Source organism: Cygnus atratus, chromosome 2 (assembly GCF_013377495.2).
Source record: "Cygnus atratus isolate AKBS03 ecotype Queensland, Australia chromosome 2, CAtr_DNAZoo_HiC_assembly, whole genome shotgun sequence".
Taxonomy (NCBI): domain Eukaryota; kingdom Metazoa; phylum Chordata; class Aves; order Anseriformes; family Anatidae; genus Cygnus; species Cygnus atratus.
In genome coordinates, this window is record NC_066363.1 from 107,765,967 (window position 1) to 107,792,853 (window position 26,887).

The following is a 26,887-nucleotide window of genomic DNA, read 5'->3' on the forward strand; positions in this document are numbered from 1 at the left end:
CTGTCAAGGCTTTTCAACTGTGCATGAAAAAATGCTGAAGAATTTGATCAAGAAAATGCATATTGACTTAGAAAATCATTGAGTTTCATATGCAACTAGTGGGACATGATAGGGTAGCAGAAATAACACTAAAACTTTTTTTTTTTTTTTTTTTTCTGAGAGGAGCAGCTATTAGGCAGTAAGTAGACACAACCCTTTTCCTGTGAAGCACATGTGGGTTTTCTGAAAAACATCTGTCTGGCTATTGCTGGCTGCAGGCTAAAATACCTGTGACAAATATAAACATTTGTTTATGAACAACAGCTAATCATCTGCCACGTGGGATGTAAGCTGTGATTGGACAAAATTCCATACATCAAGTGGGACCTCTTATAGCAGAAAATTATGACAGTACTAGATAGCTTGTTGAGAGCAGAAGTTCTTAAACATTTTCAATCCTATTTATAAAAAAAAAAAAAAATAATAAAAAATAGACACTTACTAAAAAGCTCTAATTACTATTCTTCAAACAAAATTAAAGAAAATTTCATGCTGATTACATTTTCTGTGATAGTGACCTCTTTATTTGATTTTTTTTCCTATTGCTAAATGACCTTATTAGGACCATGTCATTTAATCTAGTTAAATCTAGTTCTAATTTAATGTAGTTCTGCTCACAGGAGCAGAAATTCATCTGTTCACCTACTTTACATGTGAAATGATTACATGACCTAGTTTTGCATGAAATATTAAGTTTAATACACTTTTCAAAATCCCTGGGCTGAAATTAAACCTTAGTTTATAAAAAATATGGTAATAATTGATCTGAACATAATGAGTACTGAATAGTGGTCTGATGTGTTGCATTTTGTGGAGGACAATGGGATACATATAGGTTATAAAGACATCATGGAGGCATAACATTTTCCATTTGTAATGTTAAAAAATGGTGAATTTATGCTGTCCTGCTCTATACGCTCTATGAGGGCAGATAGATCTCTACCTAAGAAAAATCAATCAAACACCCTTGTTGAACTGAACAAAAGCTATGATATGAATAACCTGTAAAACGAAATCAATTAAATCCACTGAATATGACAAAAATAAAAAATAATATAATAATATTACCCTTCAATAATAAATGAGTTGGTAGTTTATAAGATCCATATTTTTGATTTAGCTTACCAATCCAACAAAAGAATTAGTAATGACAAGCCTTTGCATAGTCCTTACTACTGTAATTAATATTCTCTTTGTATAATCTTCAGATCGTTCTTAAAGAATTGAGTGAGATTGCTCTGAGACCAGAAGTGATTTCCTACTTTTCTAAGTTGTATGAAATGATCTTTTTTAGTCTTAAGAATGTTTTTCTGAATAGATCTTCAAAGAAAACTAATAAACAAACAAAAAACAAAACAAAACAAAACAAAAACAAACAAACAAAAAAAACCTTTCCAAACCTTTGCCAACCTTTTCCAAAAGTGGTGAAAGAACAAGAAAGCCATAGCAAAAATGTTTTGGCTAGATGAGAAAAGCCCTTGTCACTGAGGGTGAACAATTCAAATGCAAACCATTTCAATCCTTTAAACACTATTGCTATTTTGAGTATTGGCATCTCTGGAGTGGAGAAGGTCATTTCAAAAAGGGAGTAGCAGCTGCTAATTTGAGAGCTAGAAAGATGACCAAAGGTATTTATGGTAGTTGTAATAGTATGAAGCATGACCTCCACCAAGTCTTAAGAATCTACAGGGAACCACTACAGAATTGACTTCTCTAATTATTAACAAAGCTTCAAATACAGCCAACACCACATGCCAACAGTTGTCTGTGGCTACCATAGTAAAGATATTTAATAAGCCTACAAGGACATAGTATAAACCTGGTTCTCTGTACCTCAGTTGTCAGGACTTATTTATTTTTAATATTCCTATGATACCACTATAAGTATTTCAAATATAAAAGAAAGAGATCTTTTGCCAAACACAAACTATGAAGGAGCTACTTGATCATTTCAGAAATGTGGTGAACTGTCCAGGAAGAGGGAGAAAAACGTAATATTTTGGTGAACGTAATTATTGTGAATTTTGAGCTCCAGGTTAAACTCATGATTTTGACCTGGACTTAGTTCTCTGACATTTACTGTCTCCTAAATGTCTCTACGTTCATACATAGAAATCATTTCTGACAAAAAAATATTTCCTTGTTCCCAGATATTACATAATAATCATATATCACATTTTAATTTGTGGTTACCAAAATAACAATATCTTGAGAATTGGATGTCTCTGTCCCACAAAAATCAGAGCGGCCATTGGTCTGTAGAGATAACTGAAGTTGTCAAACGTTAAGCAAACAAGCCAAGAGGTTCAGCTGTACTCACTTGTATTCTGTTTTCAGATACAGAAAAATGTTACATTTAGAAATTTGTGAATAGCACATATGTAAATCAGAAAACCTCAAAACTGCATGAGGATCCTGGGAAGGATGGGTAAGGAATCTCTCAGTGACAGGTGGTTGTACCTTAAAGACCTAACTGTCAGAGGAGATGGTAGGTAAGGGTCCTTACTCAGAGAAGATGGTGGCCTAGAAAAATGAAAAGCCTCCTGCTCATTGGCTTAAGATGACAAGAAGATTTTTCAATGGATGAATTTTGATGAGAAATCAACCCAGTCCCAATTTACTGTTAATTCATTTCATGAAATGGGCAATGTAATGTCTGCCTACATTCACTTCTGTGTTCCATTCACATATCCTTTGCATTTCTGTAGGTTTTTTTCTAATGCTGCAAAGCCGTCTTCTAACAAGAATGAATGACCTCACTATAACCTCTAAAATAAGCATTTTATCCCTATTTTATGGGAACCTGATGCACTGGATGATTAGATGACTGACCTTGTATTACAACCATTAGAGCTGTGGCAGAACTGAAAGCAGAACGTTGATTTATCCTATGGTTTATTACCCTATGACTTTTGATGGAAGAAAGTCAAACTTTTCAGCTTGCTTTCCCATCAGTTCATGTCCTTTGTACCTGTATCTCAGCATCAGAAATCTGCCCACAGTTCTCAACACCTTCAGATCCATCCTCCCTCATCTTTTCTGAGGATTCTCAGAATTTTTCACTATTTCTATCTGACCCTGCTTGTCCCCGTCAGTGGTCTGTGAGGTACATGCTAAAGCTTGGCCAGCAGCTCATATACTAATTGGCTTATCAGCAGGAAAAACATACAAGATGACTTTTGTGCTTACACTTTTGTTTAGAAAGAGCATTAACTGGATTTCTCCTGTCTAGACAGGTGACAGTTTTCATGAAATGTGTATGAATTTAACTGCCTTTAAGATTTTCATTAGTCCGTTGTGTCTTAAATTGGTCAGTTGGTTAAAATTGTTTGGACTGAAATATAACCTCCATACGCTGAAGAATAAATTAATCCACACTTAAAAAGTAGAAATAAACTTTTCTGGGATTATTCCTGAAGCAGCCTAATACTACATTTTTATTTTTTCCTTTGAAACTTCTGATAATTGTGTATATCTGAGGCGAGAAGTGAGTCTTCAGAAGTCAAGGCACAAATTCTAGGTTCTCTTTTTTTTTTTTTTTCTCAGTCAGAGGAGAAACCTCTATAAAGAACAGATTCCCTATGACAATTGACTTATGAAGCTGTGCTAGATCATTCAGTCTTTTAGCCCTAACTGTTGGATAGATCCATTACACTTCAGAATTTTTCATAGCCAATTTTTGACTAACAAAGAGTCCATTGCTCGACAAACGGTCCTTCTGTTTCTTTGCTGTCTGAGCCTCCTGATCCCCCTTTGTTTCACAGTCCTACATTTGCCTTCTGTTTGGCACAGGTGCAGGTGGATAGCAATATTACACTGGGAGTGCTTGGCTTATGTAGCTACTTTTCTGTCAGTATTTATCATAACTAACATGTTTTCCCTTTCAGTGGATACCTAATTCAGACTAAAAGAGTCTGAAAGCTGGCTTAAGGCTGTCTTAATATCAAGGGCCCAATTCTTCTTTCAATTACATAACAGTAAGTCCAGGACTGTTAATAGAATCAATACAGATTTATGGCAGTAAAATCAAAATCTTATCCAAGTTTCTGCTAAGGAATACATTTTCAGCTATTTGGGGGAAGATAAATAACTTGAGATATTTGTTGTGTTAGTAGCGTGATGAGAAAATGACCGTTTCCTTTACGAAGATGATTTTCCTTCTGTTTTATTTGCACAGAGGATGCCTGGTTGTGATGAACACCTGCTGGTCAGAAGGCTGCAGGCAGTGTTATTGGGTGTAGGCTCCAGGTGGGCTGTCTGTTCATCATCTTTGAAGAGCTATAGCAAGAACAAACTGTGAGGACAGGATCCCTCCACAGCTGGTGACAGGATTGTCCAGAGGCACAAGGTGTTTAGAGACCCTTGATTGCCCCTTATGCAGATAAAGTCAAGTACGTAAGATTGATAAGGACATTTCTTGCAGAACTGTAATATCTCCTATTTCAGAAACAGAGAGCTAAACTGAAGATCTTTTCACACTTGAGCAAGCATGCTGGAGTGAGTGCACTGGCTCTCAGAGGCTTGTTTTAGGAGAACATAACATCACAAAAATATCAACAGGACTTTGAGCAGCTTTCCCTAAAGGGAATCTGGCATGTAGATAATATAGGCAGAGAGACACTTGTTTCAGTAGGAGACACTTTATATTTACAGCTGCAGTGTAAATGAATCCACTGGAGTTTAAAGATATTCATATAATCTAATATAAATGTACAGTGCAAATGAAGAACCTGGTCTTTTTAGTCTTAGCAGGAGATGCAGGTTTCAGATGATTTCTTTGAGAGACCTATGAAGCAGCTGATGCTTCAGATGTGGTAGGTACCAGGAATCTCAGAACTAATTAATGGGTGTGTAATTCTGGTTCATACTACACTTTTGCACTGCAGGGCAATTCTTTACAGCTGCAGTAAAAAACCTGTTTTTCATGTGGAATCTTACAGCTGTATCTGTATCAACTATATTTGAAGACGGCATTAACAATGCTAAGCAAAGGAAAAACACAATGTGTCAAGATTTGCAAACTGCCAGAGTGATTTCAGAAGTCCCGCACCCTGATTAAATGATTCATACCCTAGTTTACAAGAACAAATTGATCCTGGAGCATAATACGCTGAACAACACATTCCCGAAAGGAATTTGCTGATGTGTTAACAAATGGTGATTCCAAACTGTCCTGCTTTAAGCTCGATCGAGGTTTCTTTTCCACTGAATGCTTGATATCCTAGCCACATTTAAAAGGGAAGTTGAGTCCGGAGAAGAAAATGATTGTAATCACTCATGGATCCACAAAGAGATCTTTACAAAAGAAGCCAGATGATGTGGCAGGGTGTTTTCAAAACTTTTCTTGATGACAGATGTTCAGATGAAAAAGCTCTGATTTTTCTGCAGACTTGCAGGAGGAGACATGGGCACTTTGTGAAGTAGATTTGTTCACAAAATCAATTCTGTTTGATGTTATCTCTTCACACACGGGTAACAAACAAGATAATCAAGAAATACTCATGCCTGTTAAAGAAAAACTGTCTCAGGAAGAAAAGTATGTGCTAGGAGTTTCCCACAGAGATGTTTTGAATAATACAGTTACATTGCTGTCTATCATGTGGATGTCTTCTCTTTTGCCAAAATTCTATACAAAAGATAAAGATATTTCTTATAAAAGCTACTTGTAAAGTATACTGTACTTTTTCATATTCTTTGTAGATAGTTATATAGATTTCATCACCTTTCCATCACAGAAGTGGTAACAGATAGTTTTAATAAGATTTTACAGAAAGCAACAAGCTGAGGTAGTTAACAGACAGTGTCAGTCATATTTGAGATTGAAATACATAGCTGTCCATTAATTTTACAGTCTTAGGGTGGCAAATTAACAAAAATCTCAATTTTAGGATGGATTTACAACGGTCATGTGCCCTTTTGTCTCTACTGAATGCTTAGCCTCTTTGAGAAAATGGTGTTGATTGCAGAATTTTTCAGCTAAGATTCATCCTTTATTAAGGAGACCTCATTGCTCTCTACAGCTACCTGAAAGGAAGGTGTGGGGAGCTGGGGGTCAGCCTCTTCTCACAGATAACCAGTGATAGGATTAGAGGGAATGGCCTCAAGTTGCACCAGGGGAGGTTCAGGTTGGAAATGAGGAGACATTTCTTCTCAGAAAGAGCAGTCAGGCATTAGAATGGGTTGCCCAGGGAGGTGGTGGAGTCACTGTCCCTGGGGGTGTTCAAGGAAAGGTTGGACGTGGTGCTTAGGGACATGGTTTAGTGGGTGACACTGGTAGTAGGGTGATGGTTGGACCAGATGATCTTGGAGGTCTTTTCCAAACTTAATGATTCTGTAATTCTATGAAAGTGACAGCGCAGAATCACTGAACCAAGAGCTTCCATTTTTTTCTCATTTTTTGTTTGTCTGTTTGTTATTTTGTTTTGTTTCTTCTCATTTATTTTGGAAATGAGGTATCAATTTACCTTTCCTCAAAATTAGAAAAGGGACATAGCTTTTCAAGAGCACTGAAAAACTAGTGAAGTATCAACTAGTTTTCTAAAAACATAAATGAAAGCATAAAGCTTCTCAAGTTTCAGAAAGGGATAGCCATATGAAAAGCACTGATATTTTCATGGTAATAAAATTTTGCAAGAAATGTCTGATGTCTGGCAATAAATTGTGATCCATAATACATTTCAAGTAATCTGGTGTCTCAGTGTTTCTGATAGGTTTGTACCCTGGAGTTAGGTTTTCTTATTGTCCAGAATTTGTTGAACTTTAAGGCATGCTGAACTTTAAGTCCTATTTGAACTTTAAGACCATTTCCTTTGTTAGGACTTTACCCAAGGGTGTGGGGGAAAAGATCTTCCTGATTTTCATAGGTCAAATCTTTATCTTTGATTAATTAGTTTAATCAAAGTTTTGGTACTTTAAAAATCATTACCTTCATTTAGGTAATTATGATGCACATGCCATCATAATTTAATCAGGTAAATATTTCACGTTTTCAGTGAGGAAATGGCTGACTCTCTTTAGTAAAGCAATGTTGGATAGATTTCAAATTTTTTTTTTCATGATACATAAAGGAGCTTGATTCTACTGAATGATGCTAAACAGACCTAAAGGAAGAAGGAAAGTCCTGCAGTTGATAGAGTTTGGTTTTCTGCAGCAGATCCAAAGGGAATATATTTCTTAAGACTAAATTGGCTGTGGATTGCAGGTATTTCTGGCTGTCCAATGCATTTAGTTAATGTTTCCTGGGACCCATATAGTACATGGAATTTGGTTTAAATTATACCTAAAATGTAAGCACAATTGAGGAGACAATTCCAGAAGTACAGAGGAACATAGGTGAGATCCTGTCTGAATGTTTGGATGGCAGCATTTGGGTGATATATGAACTTACCCCTTTCCATACCAAGTTGAACAGGAGCCTGGGCCCACATGCAGGGTCCATATGATCAAGAAAGTAGGACTGCATGCTCACTGTGCTCACCTATCCTTGAAGTAAAAACACAGCTTGTGGGATTCCAGCCCCTAAAACAAGTACACCTTCAACTGTAGGACCACTTACATTTAGATTCAGGCTGTTTTAAGGCTGAACGGATTGAAAACACAAATGAAAAATGCACAGAAGCCTGAAAAGTGCACTGTATAATATTTATAGTATTAAATAGTAAATCAATTGGGATAGCTACCTTCTTTGAAGCAAAAAAATGTAACGTAGAAGAAACCATATAAACAAAAGTGTAGACACTTTAGTAGGTCTTGGAGATGAAACTGCACAGACATTCAGACCAGTGTGGAACATGGTCATATATCAAAAATACAGTTTGGCTCAGATAGGGGTAGAGACAATGATAGCCTGAAACGTTTTTATATGTCTGTAATGAAACATAATGTTATTAATGGAATAATAGGCAATTATGTAGCTCTTTCATAAGAGGATGTTTGTAACTGATTGAGAAAAGACAACCTGTTTGTGTAATAGATCTTCCCATTTTTCTCTTTTTTGAAAGGAGAAAATCTTAAGCCAGGTTTGTTTACAGAGTGTGATTGCACTCAGCTGAGTACTGTTAAAAGGAAGCTTGTTTAACTTTAACTCAAGCCTGTAGAATCAGCAGAAACAAGAAACCATCCCTCAAAAACACAAAGTCTATGAAATGTTGAGTTCTTGAGGTAGGATATATTAGTATGTATACTATCTTATTTTAGGTCTCTAAAACAAAGTAGCTGCTTTAAGTTAGTTGTCTGTGTTATCTATTGCTCTAAGCCAATGATGAGAGTGAGGTACATCTGTATGGGCAATTTTTTTTTTTTTTTCCCCAGCTGAAAAAGGATATCTGACTTGACAAAATTTCCACTAGATAGATGAGGAAATGAGCCACAGGATCACTCAGCATTTGTTCAGATGGGCAAAAGATAAAATTTCCTGGAGAATAAGTCTTACAATCAGTGCTGAAGGAACAACATCGTAATGATTCAGATCTGTTGAGTGTAATGAAAAATGAAGCACTTCACTAACTGCAGAACCATGTGATTTAAAATAAATAGAAAAGTACAATATAATATTATCCTAGGGAAATTATGTTTTATTTTAACTATGGAAATGAGGGAGAAGTTTAAAGCAAAATTCATTTCATGTTCAAGACAGAAAAGCAGTAAGAATATGTGCAACTATTCAAATATATTTTAATAAATCGTGTCACCTTCTAAACAGGAGATGCAGTTGCATTCCTGATCTTAAGCCATTAACCTTCTGTTCTAGTAAGACAGTTAAAACTGAGTTTGCTGTAAATGCCAAAGAACCATGTTTAGTATGCAGAGACCATATTCTACATATGCTGATATTTTCTAAATACAAAAATGTAATTTGTTCCATCAATCCTTCTCCAACAAAAAATTAATTTCCTCAAATCAGCAGAGTAAAGGTTAATTGTGATAAGAGGGGAAAGCAAAGACTTTTATGAATGGGAAGATAGAAAAGCCTGCATCTTGAGTTAGTGGCTGATTGTATTTGCAAAGACAAAACAAGGTTATGAGTGATACACACGGACTTTGATAAAACTTTATAGTTTAAACATTATCTCAGAAGATTTCCTGAGAAAATACAGAACAGACAGAAACAGAATCCTCTTCAGTATGTGTAAGTAAGATGCTGGATTTACATTTAGAAAGATGGGTTTCATTTTCTAGTTTGTTTCAGGTAGTATTCAAGTATTCTGCATTTCATTTGGTATTATTTTTAGCAATCATGCAGATCTTGGAGTACTAGCAGACAAAGATATTACAATAAAAAAGGTACAATATGGGTTAGGAACCATAAAGGCAGGCTGAAGGATTTAGGCAGGTTTTCAATGAGTAAGAGAAAATCAAGAAGTTAAAAATCAGTCTAAGAAATCAGCCTACCATACTCTTATCTATTATAGACATATTTTGAGCAATGAGAGCTTAAATGAAGATAAAAGTACAAGCAATAGGTGATACATCTGAGAAATCTCTGGCTACTGCTGATGGAAGCAGAAAAGGCAAAACTGCAGTTCTGCAAGGCACAGATAAGGCAATAAGGGAACACAGTCCCTGCCAGGAAAATCACTGCAGACATCAGCACTGCCATGGTCCTTAGGCACACAATTATTCAAGAAACCAAAATCATCATTGTTGCCAAGTCTGTGTGAGCATGGTGGAAACTGAATTCTTGTCCGTTCACTTCATGTAATAACAAATGTGTTGGTGCATGTTTAATCAGACAAATGAGTGTAGACAAACAGGTAACTTTTCTTGATACAAATGGTGTGTTTCCAGAAATCTGGAATTGTATTTAACTGATGGATCTGATTTTAGTGCTTGAACAGTTCATAAAAGTGACATAGCACCACTGCTGACAAATCTGATTACCAAGTGCTTACCTCCCGATTCCCAAGGGCCTATTAAACATGACATATTCTACATGTTAAAATATTTTGCCACAGCTGGTATAGCACAGGCAGGCCTCAGAAGACATGGTATGACTTGGTAGCTGCCTGTGACTATATTACATGGCCCAGACAGATTTCCCTGTAGCACACAAAATAGTTCCTATAGTTCAATGATAATAATAACAATAATAATAATAGCAGTAGGAATAGATCTAACAGGAACTTTGATAATCTAGTTCAGCTTTTTGCTGAAATATTCCAGCTAAGACTTTTCCTATATAGAAGAGAATGAAAGGATATCTCCCTGTGTCTTGTAGAGAATAACCTCTTTTTTTTTTTTTTTTTTTTTTTTAATGCTGGTCTGGCATTTCCCATTGCTTGCTTCAAGAGCAATAATATTGCTAATTTGAGTTCAATTTGTGGTTCACACTAGCCTCATGGACTTTTTTTCTTTTAATTCCTTTTTGTGTCTCTACTTATGTAACTAAGCATTCTTACTGCAATGTGATTTCATGAATGAAAAAACATTTTAATTTATGAACTGAACTCTAATTTTGTCTTCTAGCTTGTTTGAAATCCCAGTCAATGATACTTGGAAATTTGAAAACCTTCTTACTCTACTGCCCAGACTATTAATTTAAATGTGTAATAGTGCCAGATCCATGAGAAATTATGGAACCTTTTTGATTATCATGGTATTTATCCTAACTTGTATACATTTTCCCATTTTGAACATTAACCATAAATTCTGATAAAAGAAAGCTCATTCACGGAAAGACTTCCTTAACTTAATATGTCGAACACCTTCAGAATGAACCTCCTACATTATGTCAGTAAATCCTCATCTATATGTGGTTTAAAGTGGCCCATGTAAGAGCTCATGAAAATTAAAAGGGAGGCACCCAGAGGACAACAACAAGGAATGAAACGTGATGAACTAATTAACAAAACCAACTGTGCTCCAAGTACTGGCAAAGAGCCTAGTTGTCAGGTAGATATTTATTTCTGTGACTTCTTCATTTCTATATAATGATGATAAAAATATGTATTTGCCACTGGTGTAAAAGTTTTAATAATAAGCTTCCTCATGCATTGCGTTTTGTGCAATTACAGACTTATGAACATGGTGAAATAAAGCATGTCTCATTTAATGTTCACATCTAGAGGAATCCAATCTACATTGGAGTTATCCTAAGAAATATCCTACACATATTGTATATTTTAAATAGGATAATGTCAGTTGCTATTGTTATGTGATGTTGTGTTCTTTAGCTTCAAGACAGGATTTATTTATGTCAGTAAGATTATTATTCTCAATATGACAGGAATATGTTATTTAGAAGATACTGAAAAACTGAGAAAATAACATCTGTTTAGATACAATTGCTGTCTGATTCTGGAAGGAGTCAGTGTCAACACTCAACTGCAACTGAGACCTTCAGATTCTTGATTGTGATTTGTATATAGCAAATCCTACATATATACAAAAACTCCAGACTTATTTCTCCACAGAAAGTAGATTTCCCCTTATGGGAGTGGATTCCACTGAGTGCTCTATTGATGCCAATAGGCACAAGCCAAGGTATGATTCATTCTAAGTCCTACCAAAGGATGTAAAAATTCAGAACATAGCCCAAAAGGTAGTGTTTGTACAAGATGTATAACCATATATGGTTGTACTATCACTGCTAAGGATATTAGATGGCTGAAAGGCAGCAGACTAATGGTATTACACAATTACATCTTCATGGAGGACTCAGGGATGTATTAGCTATGATAATCGTCTCAGTGCCAGAAGACTTGGCACACCGATGAACAGAACCTCTTTATACACACACAGAACCTACAACATCTTACAAAGAAGCAATTACTGTTCTGTCCACTGTTAGAAAACAAGAAAATATTGTTTTTAAAAAATGCATTTTTCCTAAGATGTCCTTACTCACTAATTGGAATAAAATATTTTTGCAGTGTTTCATTCTTCCATTTTAATAGTTTACAAGCATATTCTTTATTGATTTTTTTTCCTGGTTATTTTCAATAAAGATTTAAGGAACATATTATTTTTTTCTGGCTGGGTGTTATTTTCAACATAATGATATGCTTCAAGCCTCATATTTCCAAGTCCCTCTAAACTCAGATACAACAGGTCAGAAGATGCTCTGGATCTGGAGCACTGAAGAGCAAATCACTTTTGTGGGTTCCCCCACTGAACCCAAGGAATGGTAAATAGGCTCCTGACAGTATTTTTTGCTCTGCAGTTTTGCAAGTCTGCTCGGGATGTGATGTGGTGTTGTCCTGTGGATGCCACATTGATAAGATATGCAGAAACAAGAGGAACTGTGGGCTGAAAATTTGTGGCATTTTGAAGTTCTGTTTTTGAGGTGCTATCATGCACCTCACAAGGAAGAGTTAAGGACATGATTATGGCTGTATGAAGTTATCCTTGCTGTTGACCAACTGAATTATCCCCTGGTCTTCTATACGAGTGTGGAGGAATGCTGGGGTATTCCTCATTGGGGAAACAACTACACAATTGTATTTTATTAGGCAGGGTTTTACAGTTCAAAAAACCTTAAGGTAAGTACAAAATGAACTATAAAATGCAGTAATGACCAAATAATTATTTATATAATCAGTATTTGTCTCACCAGGTTGACCCCACTCAATCCATTTTGCAGCTCTTCCAGTGTTATTCCATGTTTAGAGTAGAGCAAGACCCATTTTAGAAAAATAAGAATGACATAAAAATATAGTAAGTAGCCATAACACAAGAATATACGCTTTCTTTTCAATGAAAAGTGGTAATTCTTCTGTAAGATCTAAGTTCTTCCTTAAGGAAAAAATGATATTAAAGATCCTGAAGTGAATAATTACCAAAAGAGCTAAGAAGCATTATCAACTTAGCTAATTCAACATTAGTTTTCTATATAGGAAGGAATAACTGCTCAAAAAGAAGAAAAGTTTTTGAAATGCTCCACTGTCTACACCTGTGGAGCTAGAAAAAATATTATTGGGGTCTACAACAAATGTCTGCAAATATAAGCACTTCCATATGAACAGTACTAAAAATACATAACTCTGTCTAGCTATCTTCAACAGACTTATCTGGAATCATATCAGCTTGTCTAGCTTGTTCAACAGAGCATTCCTCTTTACGCTTGCTTATGTCATTTTGTGGAGTCTTGTTACAAGACAAGAAAGATTCACCTCTTCCCATGCTAGTTTTCTGTAAAGTGTGATGCAGACATGATGATGTTCTAAAACTTGATGCTGCAAATTTGTGCTATGACTGCTCTTTGAAAATTTCTATGTAATGAGTCACATCAGCCAACTTTTCTGCTTCTGTTTTCCTTAGATATAGTCATTGAAGTTGCTTTTAGCAGATGTTCCTTACTGAAATCCACTGATAGCTGCTGTGGAGCAGAATATTAATGGAACAAAACTAAGTATGTATACGTCCTAATGCAAACACAGTAATGGATCATACAAATCATAACTTTGGAGAGTCATTTATAGATACCTTTTCATTGCTTTCATCACAGCTATTATTGAATCTCATTATTGTAATTTGTCTTCTAATGATAAGAAATGATGATATGGTTCATCTTACCCTCTAACCAAATTAGTCACTTTGATTAAAAAGAAAAAAAGGATTCATATCCACCATTCTAATTTAGTTGGTAGTTTCATGCCTGCAACTTCCTGTTAGTTCCTCACACTTACTGATTTTGCATTTTGCTCACGCTGAAGTATTTTGATCGTAATTAATTGCATAACTTTCATTAGGGATTCAGTGAAGAAGTTTTAAACTTTTATTATATTGAAATGATTTTGTAAATTAAAAGATTGTGGACAAGGAATTTCAACAAATGTTACTTATGTTGATTCATAATTTGTGAAAATCCCTTTAAAATTGCATTACTTTTTATGAGAATGATCTGAAGGCAAGAATACATTAGGATACCATGTTGCTAATCACATATAATTCCTTCTTCCTTTGCATACCTTTTCCTACTTATTTGTATTTCACAGAGCTTTACTTAACATTTCCCAAAGAGTTTTGCAAGATTTAATTAAAATTCACAGCCCTTATCAAGACAGCATTTGTATTCCTGTTCTGCAACGTCCACTCAGAAGTCCAGGCTTCCCCAAGGTCAGTGTGGTTCAGAGAAGAAGAGCAGCACAGAGCTGACTCTAGCCTCAGGCAGAATCCATTCCCTGGGGCATGAAACAAAGCCCGAGGGAACCTTCCCTGTCCTCTTTGGAATCCACATTATTATTTTATAAAGTTTCTTCAACTTGATGACCACTACATGAAATTTCAGTTCAATGAAGTTGGGCACGTGAAGGATAACCAAAGGACAAAACAAAGCTGTTTCAGCAGCTTGTGTTTTATGAGAAACAAAGGTGAGAGAAAAACCACCCATGCATTCCAGAGTGCCAGGGGAAGCAAGAGAGAATGCTCCCTTGGAGCTTTTGAGTGCTATGATAATCACCAGAGCTGAATAAAAGACAGAATTCACTGGGCTTTTGACAACGTAAGCCTTGAGAAAAGCATAAAATTATTGCCATAAATAAGTAAAAATCCTAAGGTCCTGATTTTCAAAATCCCAATTGCTTTCTCTAGCAGGAATAAATTCTTTCTGAATTTGGCTGTCTGATCTCCCCTTTTCAAGATTATGAGAAACAAGATTACTGTGTCATTGATCCAAACAATTGTACTAATGGTCTTTTTTTTTTTTTTTTTTTTTTTTTTTTGGGTGGATGAAGCCAAACAGGGTCTCTGCATTTGATATGCTGAAGTTGAGAGAAAGCCTACAGTGTTCATGAAGCCCAGGGCCAACAGACAGGCTGGATGCAAATGTGTAAAACAGTGTCAGCAGTACTGGGTTGTCTACTGTAAATAGCAGATGGGAATATTCAACATGACCTGGTCAGCTTAGTCAGCCCCGCCAAAATCTTTGCCAGGATCCTCTCTGCCTCTGAATGCACATTGAGAAAAAGGCTCTCTCCTTCTCATACTACTGTTCAAAATACTGAGATTATGAGATCCCCTCGTGCAAACCCTTCACTCCTCCTAGCTCTCCTCCCCACCAGGGAGGTTCTCTTTAATGGAGATTAATTATCATTACTCAGTCATTACGGACTGAGCAGGCAACTAACTTGTCTGTCAAAATAAATGTTTGCCAAATCCAGCACAGGGTTTCTCTAATTTGTGGCATTCAGACATGCACAGTTTACTTGAGTAAAAACATTTTGGGGTGTGGACAGATACTTTCTGAAAGCAAACATTCCTCTGCACTTACAGTCCTTTAAAGAGAATGCTATCGGTTAGTGATTAGCAACACCAGTTGAGAGAAAAAGAGAATCTTAATATTGTCATGGTATTGTTAAACCTTTGGGCCAGAAGACAATGAAGTTTCAGGGAATTCTGTCCACATCAATGTCCTACTGTTTCTTAGAGGAGGGTGGATCTTGTAGAAAGTCTCTGGAGACCTGCTACATAGTTTTCCCCTTTCTCTGTTCCGCCAAACATGGGGATGCTGCTCCTCAGCCTGATTTCTCCATCTCATGTACTTGTCAGGTCCTGGGGTTTTGTTCTGCTGCAGATCTTGGCTGTTCCTTTTGCTCATTGTTGGAACTTGCTCCAGATAACACTTGTGAAGAGCAAGGGCTTTGAGCAGCACTGTAGAGCCCTGGCCAAAGCACAGGGAGATACAGGACTGTTTGGGAATAAAGCAACAGGATTGAGGCATGAAATGTCCAGAATCATGGCTCAATAATTGTAGAAAGGGTTTTTTCTGAAATTAGAGCTTTAAAGAAGCTAGAAACAAGACATATTATTAATTGGCCAAACAAATCTTATTTATGAATTCTTTCAAGCTTTTTTATTTGGCCAGGCCAGTTCAGCTAGAGGTCTGCTGCAAACTGCAAATATAGCAGCTCACTGCAACTGAACTCTTCTGAAGAACAGAAATGTGCAATGCTTATTCTGTATCCTTAAAGCAGAGGTAATAAAGCTGTAAGGTGGAATTGCAACAGCTCAATTCCAATTTCCTGATTAAAAAAAAAAAAAAAAAAAAAAAGAACTATGGTGCCTAGAATTGCCTTTTCTCTGTAAATTAGTTTTAAAAGTGTCAGATGAACATGAAGACTGGCTGTTTAAATGGAAGAACAATGCTTGTAAGTAACGTGTATAATGGCTTATTGGTCATAGAGAGGGAGTAGACTGGTAAAACTGTAGGGAAATAACATAACTCTTTTGTGTTTCCAAAACATGCACAGCCAGTTTTCCCCTGTAAGTTCCATCAGACAGGAAAACACTGAATATAGAGAGGCAGGGAAAAATATGTGTGACTTGTGCAACCTATACACAGCCAAGAGGCTTCAATAAAATGAGAATTCTAATGTTTAATTGATCAAAAGTACAGAAGGGAATTTGTGAGGAATTACCTACCTCAGAGAATTAGGAAGGCTCCAGCCAGGATGATTCTGTACTTTCTGGCCAGGACATGAAGAGAAAGATCAGGAGAGAGGGGAAAGGGAAAAAGAAAGCAATGCCAGTTGAGAGCTGGTCTGGAGATTTTCAAAGAGTGAAGGTGTCTCTTGTAATGGCTCCGGAGTAGACTGCCCCTGAAGCTAAATCAATTTAGTCAGGGCTGGGCCAGGAAACTAATAGACTCTGCATCTTTTCCATTCTCATTTTCTTCTTGCATGAAGAATATCGTTGGGCAGAAAAGAAGCTGACCTCTAATTATTCATAAAGCTGGAAATCTTACTTTTCTAAGAGCTTTGAAAAAAGATCTACCATTAATAGACAAATGTGTTAAAAAATAAAAGTATAATCCATTTTATGAGGGGAAATATATATTTTTTCAAATTCTTAGATGCCAAAAAGATATTTTAATTTATTTTGCTTGTCTAGTTTATTCTGCATTTTTGTAGAATAAAACAAATGAGAACTGAAGTTTTTTACATGTATGAGAACTGAACAACAAAGTCCTCACCTTAGTGAAACCATGCTAGCTTTTCCCAGACAGACTATATTTCTCAAGGTATGCACTTGGTGTGCACTTGTGCTAATTTTCCCAGTGAAGAACTCAGATTTGGAGGTTTCTTGGTCCCCCTGGAGCTTTTTTAAAAAATCTGATACCACACTTGCTACAGTCCTCAGGTGTCATGGGAATCTTAAACCAGAGGTTAGGTAGTGCTGTTATTAATTCAGCTATTTCTCTTGGAACCCTTGGGAGGATACAATCCAGGCCTGGCAATTTGTTTTAGTGTTCATTTTGTCAGTTTCTTCCACAGCTTTTTCTACAATCACTTCAATTTTGGACAGGCCCTTTGCTGAGCCCACTCCAAGAACAAGGAGTTCAGTTACATCCACAGGGAATGTCAAGGCAAAGAATTTGTTTAGCTTCAAATCCTGGTCATCAGCTGTCCCTACTAACCATGCACTGGGTTTCTTCTGATGTGTTTGAAGGATTTACTATGAATTTTTATTTCAGATTTTGTTTTGGTCTGTCTTGTTTTTGTTTTACATTTTACTTTTGATACACTGAAGTTTCTATCATCCCCTTTGTTATATTAATTTGAATATGCATGATTTCATCTTTTTGAAAGTTGTTTTCATGTTTCTAGCAAGCTTCCTTTCTTGCCTTTCTTCTTTCCCTCATCCTTATTCAAACCTTTCTTAATACAATGCAATATGCCTATATATATTCAATATTCTCCAATCCTCCTTTCAGTGTCCCTTTTTCACATACTCCCTCATTTTTGTATATTTCTGTTTCTTTGTGACTTTATGAACTGGTGCATGAACTGGAAGAATTGTTTTGGATGTGTAATCCTTTTCTTGTAAGTGAAAAAAAGAAAGATATATGAGGCCACAAATTGGTGCTGCTCCCACACCAATTCCTGTATGCTCAAAACCACAGAATTCAACAGAAATGGACCGGATGACTTCTTGAGTGGTAGCTGCATCAATGGTGGTAGAGAATGATGGTCCAGATGAGATCTCCAGCTCAGGAAGTTGTTACCTAATTGCTGGAAACTGAGATGGCATACCAGGGGAAATATTACACTTTATGTGTTCTCCATCTTATATATACTTCCCTAAGCATACCAACCACTTTCCAAGACAGGATATTGGGGCAAATGGCTCTTATGTATAACTCCATATGCTTGTTCTTATAAAAATAATCCATTAAACACGAAATGTTTCATGAAGTTATATGTTTCCAGAAATTTATTTCATAGCAAAACAGAAGAAACACCTGACATTATTCAATTGTTCATTTTAAAGCTTCTTTTAGCAGAGTGTCTGCTAAATTATAGAAAAAGGTAAAACTAAAGTGAAGCAATTTTGTTGCAACATAAAGTTTTTACTGATCCAAAGATATTTTTCTTCCAATATTTTCCTTTCAGAAATGTATCACAATGGTCAATGCTTGATGCTTTTAGAGCATTAGATACCTTCCAACCTTAAAAAAACTTTCACAAATCAGAACAAAGCCTTGAAAATGCAAACAGCTTCAAGAATACACAAAATATAAGGTTTTTCCTGGTATATGAGGAGAAGATATTTGACTATATTGAAATGAAAAGATACTGCTTTGGGTGTTTTCTTGCAGTTTCTATTATGAAAAACAGTAGGGAGAAACAGACAAACAAAAAATGCAAATTTAAAAGCAAGCTACAACCAAGATGAAACTGAAAATGCTTTTGTCTTCTATTATGCAGTTCCCTTCCCAGCCACACTCCACTAAGCTTCATTACAGGTTGATTTCACCTTTGTGTCTGAGTAATGACTCTTTCCTTGAAGGAGCCTTGTAACCTCACTTAGCTTTCATTCTGTTAGCAGTGGACATAGCTTTTTCTTTTTTTTTTTTTTTTTTTTGGAATTCACATGATTATCAATGTGAACTGACCTTGAAGCTATTTGGTGGTCACCAGTCTGGAGGAACACACACAGTGTTTGTTGTGACTGTAGGCTGTTTTTGATGGTCTGCCCATGCCACCTGCTCCACTGGTCACTCCTGTGAATTTGGGAGGGTCTGTTTGTTTGACCTGTTGTGGAATGTGAAAATTCTGAATTCAATTTTAAATCTTAACTAAGAAAGTGCCAGTGAGCTCCTTGCTGCTGCAGAAGACATGCCTTGTACTCATTACCATTTTACTAACCACAGAGATATTCTGACTTCAATAAATACAAGCAAATAATATAATTATAATCAATAATTTTTATTTTTTCTAACAATTGTATGCATGTCTGAATTACAAACCATACTAAATTCTATGAAGAGAAATAGAAATTTGGTCATACTTATAAAGCATTATATGACTTTGATCAGAGCAACATAACTGAGGTAGAAAACTGTGTTTAAAATCAAATAAGTTGCTGTGAAATGAAAGTATGAAGCTGAGTCAATTATGTTCAATAAACACAAGTTACAGGAGAAGCTCAGTACTTTTAGTGAAAGAGCTCTCATCTTAAATTACTGGGAAAAAAAAATTCATATTAATGCTCAACCTATATTGAGGGACTTGAGCCTGGTAAGAAACTTACAGTGTGGGTTTATCTTATAGCCAGCCCTATAATAATACCATGGGTGCAGATGCCATGGAGACGTATATATTTCAGAATCCATGTTGCTCATGGGGTTCAACCTCACTTAAAAGGAAAACTGTTTTGAAAAAAAAAAAAAAAAAACAGTTTAGTTTGGCAAAAATTAACAGCAGAAGTCCTGGATTTTTTTCTCTTTTTTTTTTTTTGTTTGTTTTTTTGTTTCCCCTGCCTTTATATCTTTCTACATTTTCTAAGAAGTCCTGAGACATCTCTGCTGGTTTGGCTGTAAAGCTGCTACTCAGCTGTCAGCTTGTACTGGGATATTTTTAATAGCTGAGATATCTCATGCTAAGTCTGCTTAGGTTTCGAGGAAATACCTGTTTTGCCTTAGATGTGCTCAAGTGTACAACACAGTTGTTAGTGCAGTGACTGTGTACTAGCTATCATTATATCCGTTAAACTGATGGTTTCCCCTCCAGTCAGGATAGAAAAAACTCCCACGTTTAAAGCACCACCTTGGATTATTGTCAACTAAGTCTTGCAGCCTGCCTAGTTTTTAATCCTTCTTTCTTTTTCCTTTTCCTTCACTGTTATTTTCAGGCTCATCTCCCTCCTGTGCCCTTGCTCAAGCTTGGCAGCAAAGGCCAGGGGCAGCAATTGCAACACATTGCTGCAGAGGAGGCCACCGTAGTACCTCCACAGCACAACACCAAAGAAACAAAGCTTCTTCTTCTTGTTGAATTTCTCTCTCTCTCTCTCTCTCTCTCTCTTTTTCTTTCTTTTTTTTCCTTTTTTCTTTTTATTTTTTCTTTTTTCTTTTTTTCTTTATTCTTTTTTCTTTTTTCTTCTTCTTCTTTTTTTTTTTTCTGATTTAAAATTATTGTTCGCTTTCATTTTCATTGTCACTGCAAGGGCAGAGTGATAGCTTTAAAAAACTAAGACAGTTGCCTAACTGCAGGAACTATGACTTTAAGAAAGAGAAAAAAATAGAAATAGTAAAATACTTATATTAAACTGAAATTACAGCTACACATTGAAAACAGTATTTTTCTTGCTGAAAATAAAAAAGAATCCTTTGGGAAGCAAATAAAAAAATATTATTAAAATTTGACCTCTCCTATAAAGAAAAATCTGTTATGTTATAATGGTCATTTTGAGTGAGAATGAATCTTGGTTTATTATCTTTAGTTTCCTATATGTTCTTTTACAAAAGGGCAGGTTTTCCTATGTCATAAAAATACTAAAATCTCTAAATGTAATAATGTTGACATGGTCATAATGTCTCAAAAGTCACTGACAAAGCATGCTCCTTATCTAGGTATATACAGGTTCAGTTTCATACCAATTTTCATATGCTGAATCTGATATTCTCTAAACCAGGGGTAACTTAACTGATTTAACAATCCTATTAACAGGTTTACCTTGATTTTAAGCCCACAAATGTCTCATTAAAATAAATGATGTTGACTGTGTAGACATTTAACTCACAGTCTGGGAAGATTAATGATTAATCTCTCTTCTAGGTCAAGACCAGAGTATTCACTGACTGACAACTTCATCACTTAGAAGTAATAAGGTATACAATTAAGTATACAATTAAGTATACTTTTATTTTGGTTTACTTCTGGGTCAGTTTAACGAAAAATTTCTGCTTTGGAGAAGAAAAGTTTTGAAAGGATCTATTTAGCTTGTTCAAAGAATACACTTTCTTTTCTCATTCTGCACACAATTAAAATCTTCCCTTCATCAAAATTTTGATGTAAATTGTCCCCCTTTCCTGCTTTCTTTCATATAGACTAAAGGACTCTTTACAGTTGCAACAGCTAACAACTTAAAAGACAGAAAAAATCAATAATGATTTTAGAAACAGGGTAGAGTTGTTTTTCAGAGCTACACAAACACATATTCCATGCAGTTGTGTGAGTGAATTCACAGCTTTGAAATCTACAGCCTTTTAATGACTACTGCAAGCCACTTATTGCAGACATAAATTTTGTAATGTCAGATAAAACATTTGAGATGGGTTCTCAAAGAGGATCTCAATAGTTTAATGTGCTGCTTATGTAAAGCACTGTGCTAACAAATGGACAGAATTTCCTAATTAAGTGTGATGCAAGTTGTACAATGGACTGGTCAGTAAATCTATGCTACTGACTCGAGTGCAAGACACGCTAAATTAAATATGATGATTACTGGAAGTTAAAACAGAAGATGTGCATATTTAACAAGCAAACAATAGATAATTAAACTCACAGATTTGTTTAAAGCTTTAAAAAATATAAAAATGCAGGAAAAACTTTAGGGTTTTGTTGTTGTTGTTGTTTTTAGCAGAAAATATGTGTTTTATCTAACACTTCCTGGGTGACATTATCCATAAACAACAACAAACAGAAAGCTCTAACATGAACCATGAATGAAATGCAGTCCACCACTCATGGGGTGGCAGTCAAAGGAAACCATCATCACCTCTATAAGGTATGATGCCACAGATGCCACTGTGATGACAGATGCCACTGATTGTCATCCAGATATTTACCCCTTTACTTAGGTGTTCCTTTAACAAAGAAAAAAAACCATTAGTGTTGCAAGAGAGATTGTTATGTGGCCTAGAACCGTATAAAGAATTAAGAGTAGAACTAAGAATTCTTAGTAGTTATTGGTAATATCTGGATCATTTTCATTAATATCTGATAAAAATTCAATGGATGAATGTATGCTTCTACCTATAGTATTACTATCTATACACATCCTACATGACATTCAAAGAAAAAAATCATTTTAAAAAAGTATTCGTAACAAAACAGAGGGCTATTAAACTTTAACAATGTAACATACAATTCAACCAGATGTAACCAAAAGCTAGTCAGGTTTTCTGCTGGATAGGAGAAATGTGCTCTACAGAAAGTCATACTACAGGAAATGTTATCATAAAGTTTTAAACAATGTTCATTAAAATCATGAAATAGAGTATGAACATTAAAGTGAATGTATGTGGAGCAATGGTATGCATAGAGCAAATCTTGCTCTAATAAGCAAGTCTGTTTCAAGGACCTTTATTTCTGCAGAAACTGGAGTTACAGTGACAGAGAAAGAACCAAAGCAGGGGATTGTTCTTCTGATGGGTGAATTACTAATATAACAATAAAACTAAGTGATTAACTTAATTTAAAGGAACCATCTTTGATTATTCTGTGATTGTAGTTCATTCATATTTCACTAAAACAATCCTGTAGTATACCAAAACACTAAATACACTGTAAAGTTTTCTGCATGTATATGTTTTTATACACATTAATCTTTATGCTCAGGTGTATTTACTGATGTTTAACTTTCTTGCACTGTATTAAAAGTAAAATATGAAAAGTAGGGATTTACCGAATAAGCTTAAATGCAGAATAAGTTTTATTCAAAGGTGGATAAACAATAGATCTACATAATGTTGATGGAATCTAATTGCAAGTACTAACTTTTTTTTTTTTTTTTTTTTTAATCTTGGCCTATTATCCAAAATAATTGTTCATGTAACTAAATATTTGGAACATTCTCTAACACCCAATAAATGCTCTAGAAAGACTCACAATGACAGAAGGCTACAGATCAGCCTTCCAAAAATCCAGCATATCGAAAGACAACAACCTGTCCACTCATGGCATTTTTTTTTGCTGTTCTATTGGACAAATTTGTTTAGCAAAAAAATTCTATGGACAGTTTATAGTGCAAGGTTCTTTCAGTAAACTTCAAAATATTTATATATCTTTAAAGTTCTGAGGTGCTTATAATTAAATATTAAAGATCAAGGTGCAATTTTTTAGACTACAATGGTAAATGTACATTAGTAGCTGAGATATCATCTGGTCACTGTCATTGAACGTCCAGTCCTGTCTATCAACTTGCATGTGCTGTTGACAGTAGGTTTTTCTCCTGCAGAACCACTTCAATTTCTTAAGGAACACCGCTGAATGATTGTACAATTATTTTTAAATGACTAAATAAGGCTAAATACGCTTCATGGAAACTTTGAGTAGAAGCTATTCTTTTAGAGATCATAAAATTTAAAACAAAACAAAACAACAGCTGCAGTTATTAATATGCCAAGAGCGTTTTTTTTTTTTTATTATTTAAATATATATATATATTTGTATAGGTTAATTCATAATTTTAAACATCAGCATAGGAAAGACGAGAATACAGTACGGCTCTCCTTCACAAAGGGACAGACATTTTCCACAGATAAAATATATCATTATAGTTAATGAAAGAATGTAGAGTAGGGAGTAACTTAGAATTAATATTATGAAAAAAGTACTTAGCTCATGGGCTGTTAAATATATCCATAATTAAATATTTTAATTTAATATGATGTGTTGTAGGAAAGAACATTAGTTGTAATACTGTCATTGGCCATGTATTACAAAAAACTGATCGGAGAGAACGGAAAAATGATTGATGCTAATCTATTTGGAAATGCAACAGTGAAGTGTCCCCAAATTTCTTTTCACACAATTATACTCCGTGTTCTTTTGAGAAAAATGACTGTGAAGTTAAAGGTTTTGTAAGACTCATTTGCCAGTGCTATGCCAGTAGTAGATGATAACTTCCTCTTGTATTAGGTGAAGGTGTACAGAAAGATAAATGAATGTGCTGGTTTTTACTATACCAGTCAGGATGACAGCAATCTATGTGTTATTGGGTCAATCTCATTGTTTTGCTTGGTCAAATAATTTAAAGTAAGATTATTTGAATGCTCATCTCCTGCTGAATGACATGACATCATCAGTCGTGAGGAGTTTATTTTGCATCGAGCTAATGAATGAACAAGCAGAGAGCCTCCTTGAGGCAGGACTTCTGCTGGACCCCAGGAGGTTCAAAGGAGGTTCTGTGTATCTTCTTGATGAAGCCTCTGACTTGAAATCTCAAGAGTGCAGCTGACTGGAAGGTGAAAGGAGGCAGACCTTGCCTTATATGCCCTGCCTTTCTCTTTACCCCAGCTGTAACCTCTAGACTGCTCTTTGTTATGATTCAGCACAATTTTTTGTATTTCCTTTATCATGAAAATGTGGGTAAGACTTTTTCACACACATTTCAAGGGAGCAAGTTTTCTGGAACCAAGAGGATGGCTACATAACAGGAATTGACCTCATAATAGTTTTCATCTGGCAGTAGTACGAGTGTCACCAGGCAGGTACATTTCTATTCATGTAGCTGAGTATAGGCTCCCTTCATCTGAAGAAGTGTTAAAAAGAAAATATCAGATACTACCAGGTGAAAGAAATTTCTTGATCATTTTTTCCCCAGAAAGCCTTGGTGGGTCTTGATTATTTTGTTCCATGAGAGATCCGTGATGCAAACAACTGACTTGAGAGTCTCTCATGCAAGGAAATCCTGGATAAGGTGGAGCTGGAAAAACACAAATGATCCAGCTAGTTTTGAAGTCTAGTGTTTCAGAGGAGGTCACAACTGGTGAAGGTGTCACATTGAAATCACTTGGCTATGTAGCAATGCAGCTTAAAATAGTCTTCACAATCACAGCAAATTCCAGAATTCCATTGGCACAATCCCCTAAGTGAGAACTGTTGGTAAATGGTATTGAACAATGGTAAGATAATGAAGGGGTGATACTGAGTGTGTCTTGATAAAGTGTACAACTTGATTACCTCGGTTTCTCATTCACCAAAGTAAAAGAATATCCTTCTCTTTCATTAACAAATAGCTGGTTCATTTCTGAAGGTGAAAAATAATTACAGAGCACTCCCATAAAGAATTTAATAGCTTCTGATATAAGTGCAAATTTTACACAGTGTTCCTATATACAACACTTTTATTCTTCAGAGACCTCTGCAATAACCGAATGTGAAATATAAGCTGGAACTAGCATTTATAAGCTCTAAAATTTACACAGTTTGGATTAAATGAATTGTCTTTTAAGGTCATGAAAATAGTGTATATTAATTTGCTCGGAAATCCTGGACAATCTTCTACATATACTTTTACATGATAATATTTCTTCTAAATTTATTTATGCATGTTGTAGACCATAATATGATCTGTGTAACAATTAATCATTTAAGCTATCTGCAGGTACATGGTTATTTCAAATGACATAGTTTTAACAGTGAGCAGTTAATTAGCTCAGAAGTGTTTCAGTTTGCATTCAACTGCAAGCTTTTCTATAAAGCTGCATAAAGATTCTATCTTTGGAGAATGGTCTATACGTGAGGTTTAATATCTTTCTAGCAGAGTCCCGTAACATCCTGACTCTCATTTCCAAAGCCCAGACACAACATGAGACTGTCTTGCTCTCTCTCAGGGTGAAACTGCAGATTTCCTTCCTGGATTAATTTCGAAAGATACAGACAGCAACCTTGGCCTCCTGAGTGCTACTGAACCCGACTTACCTAATTCGTAACTTTAAGAAATGTTTGACAACTTTTATTGAAAATCTGAAATCACTGCTTTGGAAAAAAAAACAAAAACAAAAACACAAAACAAAACAAAACAAAACAAACAAAAACAGAACAACACACACTCCAAATGAAAGGACATTTAAAATGCAGCAGAGGCTTGTATTGCAACATGTTTATTAAAGCAAGTAAAAGTTCTTTAGTGAAATTATCTTTTTTATTGTTTGTTTCAGATGAAATGAAGATTTTACAGAGAGGCTTACTCATACCAGACTGAGAATGAGGAAAACAGAACAGTTCTGGGGCAACTTCAGCAAGAGACCTAACCAGAGCTGCATCCTGACCCCTGAAACAAATAATTTGCCTTTTATTTTTACAACTTCTACAAGCTTCAGAATTTAAGGAATAGAGGCACTTTCTTCTGCCTTGCATTGGTCTCTTAAAATCAGGATATCTGATACCGTGTGCTGCACAAGCTGCAGAAATAATTCTGAATGCCTCATTACCTGCCAGGAAAATATACTAATAGGAGTTCTGTCCTCTATTGTCAGAGCTCAAACAAAATCTATGTTCTCTGCCCAAAAATATCGCTTGCTTCTAGCAAATCCTCTGTGCTCTTCATTCTCCCACCACCTGTAAATCGTAGGTTCATAGGCCCTGTAAATATGATCTATGCTAAATAATAATGTTGCAGGGGTCCTTTGGGTCCCAGAGAGGCAGTAGCTCAAGTTTATTCTCATCTGTAAACAGCAGGCTGACTTGGCACTTTTCACCAGTAATTGGTTCAAGCATTGGCCAAACACAAAAGCATTGCTCTCCCCCTGCTCTCTGCCTTGGCTGATGTGGTGGGTACTTGCTTGCGGCCGTAGGACCAATGAGGGCAGCTCTGCCTCTGCTCTTGTAACAAGATTTTGTAATATGGACACAGCCTGCACTGGCAACAGTGCAACGGATTTTGCTGGGAGTGTCTGTAGGGA

General features: G+C 35.7%; 1 long non-coding RNA gene across 1 annotated transcript in view; it reads left to right on the top strand.

Moving 5' to 3' along the window:
• The window catches only part of LOC126913164 (uncharacterized), a 39,320-nt gene extending 25,940 nt beyond the window's left edge, over positions 1-13,380 (top strand). The window contains exon 4 of the long non-coding RNA XR_007707781.1: positions 13,297-13,380. This is a non-coding gene — a long non-coding RNA (uncharacterized LOC126913164). The remainder of the gene's footprint in view (positions 1-13,296) is intronic.
• Positions 13,381-26,887: the final 13,507 nt, after the last annotated feature.